This window comes from Cyprinodon variegatus, unplaced genomic scaffold (genome assembly GCF_000732505.1).
Source record: "Cyprinodon variegatus isolate N-32 unplaced genomic scaffold, C_variegatus-1.0 Scaffold1059, whole genome shotgun sequence".
NCBI lineage: Eukaryota > Metazoa > Chordata > Actinopteri > Cyprinodontiformes > Cyprinodontidae > Cyprinodon > Cyprinodon variegatus.
The window spans coordinates 17277-22937 of record NW_015151512.1 but is presented as its reverse complement, the minus strand read 5'-3'; positions in this window follow the sequence as shown (position 1 = coordinate 22937).

Here is a 5661-nt window from a genome sequence, read left to right as displayed (position 1 = left end):
CATATCGGCATATCGGCATATCGGCCAAAATCCCAATATCGTGCATCCCTAGTTCTAAGGTTTATGTAATAGAGAAAATGTTGTATTTGATTCTGTAGCGGTGTCTCCTTTAAAAACAACTTCTGATAAATAACAGCTTATTTAATATTCCATTTTATGCAAGCGTTACTTTGATTGATGCAAGAAAAAACAAGTTACAAAATTGAAAATGAGTCATTTCATTGTTAAAACACAATAAAATGAACTCGTCTTTTTGCACAATGCTCTAATCCTCCCTAATCCAGTAAATCCGTAATCTGAAGCAACTCTTTCTTCACTGTTCAACCTAAAACCACTTTGTGATGAAAACCAATTGTCGGGATTCTGTTTGATCCATGTTTACTGAACCAGGTCTTCGGTCTTACATCATTTCAAATCACAGTTTCCTGTTTCACTCCTCTTTCAGGAAAAGCTGGTATGGCAGCAGAAAGCTCAGCAGCAGGCCAAATCCCTGATGGCTAAAGGAAAGCATCTCAGCCTGCTTTACATGGAACCAAAAACTTGCTGCGGTCAAGATTACAATAAATGAATAAAAACAAAGATTCGACAACGAAAGAAGCAGCCCTGCAGGTTTTATACAGTGGCTCAGAGAGCAGTTTTAAACTGGCACAACCAGCTGGAGCCTAGGGATGACAAATGGAGCAGGAAAATTGTTTCCCTGGATCACAAACAAAGAGACATTTCTATCATATTGTCTAATTTCTCCAGCAGGGCAGCGGCCGAGTATAAGGCCTAAGCTATGACACGTCTTTCATTTAGTTTACAAATTAGATTCAACATCATAGCGGCACCAGTTTATCTTAAAACCTTATCCTGGAGTAACAAAGAGGGTTAGTGGTTAAAAAAAAATTTCACATTTTCTTTTTAGGTTCATTTTTGTTTATTTTTATACAGAGGATTAAAAAAATACGTTCAGTATAAGCTTTTATGTTTTACAGAAAGACACAACCCGGTTATCCCAAATTAATAACCATCTTAAATGTTCAATAATCTTCAGCAGAGATTGATCAGAACATGTTGACCAAAGCAGAGAGATGATTATGATTAGGGTGCCTTGGAAAATACTGTTAAATGTAGACAAGGATTCACTGTGAAAATAAAGCAATGTGCTCCAGCTTCACCCTTTTTAACAGCATGAAGAGACACGACTGGATGAGAAAGGCTGATTATTCAAGGCTAATAATCAACAAGTCATATTAAAACATTGAAGCGATTTTTAGTGAATTCTAAAGTTTTGCCTTGCAGCAAAGCGATGGCTTAGAATAGACGAAGACCATCCAATATTAATTAAACAAACCAATCTACAGCAACTCTAAGTTCTGGTAAATCCTCCCCAGAACTCCAATCAGAACATCAAGCAGGGACGCAGCTTTAGCTCCTGCTTCAGTGAACACCAACATTCATACAGCCAGTTTCTCTATGTGTGTACTTGTGCGTTCTCATGTGCTCATTAAACGTCATCAGCCTCAGCCTTTTTACCGTACTTTAATTCGCAAGAACAGCAGACCGAGAACGGACAAAGTCCCCGGATGTTGTTCTCACCCCTCCCTCTTTACCCAGCATGCATCAGAGCAGACTTGTCCGTTGAGATTGACAGCAGTCCCAGCATGCACTGCAGCAGCTCAGAGTATTAAGTTAAAAGTTCTCTTTTCTGTTGCCGCTGTTCTATAAAGGTACTTTTTAAGACCATTTGAGGTGAGAATATTATGCTGATTGAGAATCACTCTATGGCCCATTTACTGATTTAGTGCGTAATTTCAAAATAAGTTCTGATGTTGAGAGGACCGCGGCAACAAGCGGACCTCCGAGGCTAACTGCAGGCAGGGCTGATTTTTGTTTGCCCATCCGCAGCAGGATCTCTCTCTACAGCGCCGTGTGTGAAGGACCGCTGGCTCTGATGGAGTTTCTTTTTTGTTTTATTTGGGAAAATGTTCATTTGTTTTTAACTGTCTATGTTAATCCTTATGCCCCAACTAAATGAAAAAAGTCAGGATTTAGTATTATCTAGAGCAGTGGTCTCCAACCCTGGTCCTCAAGATCTACTGTCCTACAGATTTTAGATGCATCCCTGCTTCAACAGAGCTTAATTAAATGAATGGCTTGAAAAGGTAATCAATCATTTGATTCAGCTGTGTTGAAGCAGGGATGCATCTAAAATCTGTAGGACAGTAGATCTTGAGGACCAGGGTTGGAGACCACTGATCTAGAGACTATTAATAATGGACCTGGCTGCTCAATGGCGCAGTGGGTAGCACTGCTGCCTTGCAGCAACAAGGTTCCAGGTTTGTTTCCCAGCCCGGGGTCTTTCTGCATGCAGTTTGCATGTTCTCTCTGTGCATGTGTGGGTTCTCTCTTGGTACTCTGGCTTCCTCCCAAAGTCCAAAAACATGACTGTTAGGTTAATTGGCTTCTCTAAATTCTCCTTAGGTGTGAGTGTGTGTGTGAATGGTTGTTTGTCTCTGTGATGGACTGGCGACCTGTCCAGTGTGGACCCCACCTCTTGCCCATTGACAGCTGGAAATAGGCACCAGCACCCCTTGCAACCCCACTTGGGAGTTGTGTCAGAAAATGGATGGATATTAATAACAGTAGGTGAAATGCAGCTCCAGACGAGCCGAGCCTGTGGTGACATCACAAGTACGCTTCTGTTCCAATTGACCCATATTTATTCTGCATGCTCCTGTTCTCCCCAAGTCCATTCTTTCCTGTGTTCTTCTCTAGAATATACTTGGCGAGGACACAAGTCTTTTCCCGCATTCTAGTGAATTGAGAAACAGCCAGTCTTCCCTGCTCCACGTCAATCTTATCACTCATGGAATCAATGTTTTCTTGATTTTATTCCTTCAGGATCTGGGACTTTTCTTAATCATTTTGCTTGGAGGTGCTAACTCACTTAGCCACAGTAGGCTACATCCTTGTTTACCCACTGCACATTTTATCTTATTTGTCATTGTAAATATAAACCGAGGGCTTTATTTTCTAAGATTCTGAGCAAAAACAAAGTACATAACGCAAAAATAACTAATATTACACAAGCAGGACACAACAATTTCTTAAGACAAACTTTCCATGTGAACAGAGTGAACTAGTTGCATATAAATATGAAAAATGTCAAACCACATAACTTGGCACTTTTAGGCTTCCTGTTGAAGCATTCCGTGTGATTTTTGTAAATTGGCTGCAATCTGCCAAAGATGTCCAGCAAAAGCAAAATATATAGTCAAATTCTACCCAGATGACTGTCTGCTTGCTGCTGCTCCTTCTGATTGCTGCAGATTTGCTGTGGAGTCTGCAGTTTAAATCGGGGGTCTATTATTATTATTATTATTACTGCTACTAATATGCAATATTATTGACCTGCTGCTGGTCTGTATCCTGATCAAAAACTCAAAAACTGTTCTGCTGATTGATTGGAAACAGGACAGCTCGACTTAAATATCCTCATCATTTAGTAAACATTACAGATATTAAAATTTAAGACACTTGACAAAAGATTTCCATTACCGGTTAACCACTAACAGCTATTCTGAACTGTTGCATAAACCCGACAGCCTGTGGATTGTTTTTCAGAGCTCCAAGAGGAAAGGCAAAGCTGGGTCAACAAGTTCCTCCACAGACCAACAACATTTCCCAGTGAGAGGAAAAATACAGTGACACAGAGCTGCAAGCAGGAACAGGAAGGGAAAACTGAAACAAACTTGAAATATTACAGTCACATTGCCGAGGTTATGAAATTCCTGGAATTTAAACACGTCTGCAGAGAGTTCATCATTTGGCAAAGAGACGTGCTTCTGCTGCCGTCCTGATTTATCCTGAGAAGAAGGAAATGCTTAAATGTCAACGATGCAAGTGTGAAAAGAAAAGCAGCGTGCAAACAGGTTTACCAGATAAATGCAACTGTAATATCTAACATCCGCTTCAGTCATTAATATACTATGAATACTAAATTCTTATACGGGGTTAAAAATCAAACAATTTGATCATGTCTGATCTATTGTACCAGGCTATAATCAGAATAGAGGGACTCTGATGTTCGCAGACTGTTCTCACTGGAAAACCCCTGAAAAAAGTGGGTTTTTTTCAAGGTTGGTTCTGAGCGCCCAGAATGAACCTGAACATTTTCTTTCTGATTGAGCCAAAGCTGATCCCAATCTTCTGATTAGTGCATTTAGATGGCGTGTTTTTATTGCATCAGCTTTTTATTCTCTGTACTCATGTCCGTGTAAACACGCCTAGTGATACTGAAGGAGATGCTTGTTAGTTAATTGCATATAAATAAAGAAGGAACCCTTCCTGCTGCTTTAAAATCCTCTAAGCCTGCTGTAATTTTATTTAATCTATTATTCTGGACTTTTGCTACAACAACAGACTGGAGCCATAATTACAAAAATTGTTAAAAATACAATTGAACCTTTTAGTAAAGCCATAAGAAAAAGAAAATAAATTGATATAATGGGGGATTTTCGCAATTTTTTAAAAAGAACCGCCCTCTCCACTTAAAAAATAAAAATGCACATGCACAACCCTGTACCCACTCAGCCAATTAAATGTGTGTGAGAGCGTGCACGAGACCATTTCTCCTCGTGCACGCTCTGTTTAAAAGCTGCTGTTTTTATCGCTTATACAAGCTTACCTTCCCAAAGCAGATTTGCAATTTTTCCACTATGTCAGACTCACCGTTGGTAAGTGAAACGGGGACGAGCACGTAGGACGGCTTTACCTAAACATGTCCCCAGAATGATTGACAATTAGGAGGACCAATTATTTTGATGATCCACCCGTAAAAAGAACATCCTCCACCATACCTTTAAAACTAGTGTACACAAACAGTGTGTATGCAACACCTTATAGGTTATCAGAGAGAAGTTTCTGGTCATATCATTAGTTAAAAATAATAATAATATTGAAAGCCAATCCATGTATCCTTGGGTTTTTAATAAAAAACCAACAATGAAAATATGAGGGAAGAATCTTTCTGATTTTAATTAGATAAATTAATAAACAAAAATGCAGAACCGTTCCTTCTTTTATTTTTCTTTACCATATTAAATTAAATAAATAACAAAATAGGAATAATCTATCATTTACAGCTGGTACAAAAAGCTATTGATTTAATAGGGTTAAATATATAAATACAATTACATTTCAGACTTCCTGGGAATCCATTTGGGAAACAAAAAGAAAAACCACATCCATGTATGGTTCGTTCTGTAATCTTTGTTTTAAAAAAAAACAACACACTGCTGGTGATTTGTATTTGATGTTTTCAAATCAAATTAAATTTAAAAAAAATTATAATAAGCATCTTTCTCCTACTTTATTGGTTAAATTAAATTAAATGCTTAATCTAATTTTTTTAGCGGACCTTCTAGCAGAACAGAGGGTTACGGTTTGAACATCTGCCGCATTACATCCTCAATCAGCACCAGTATGGCAAACATTTCATCGTTGACATGTTGGTCTTATCTTCAATGACAAACTTAACTAATATACTGCGACGAGATTAACTCCCCCTCTGATTTATAGCTTTCGTTACCCTGGCAACCACCAGAGATGGGAAGTAACGAAGTACAAATACTTTGTTACTGTACTCAAGTAGATTTTTCTGATATTTTTACTTTA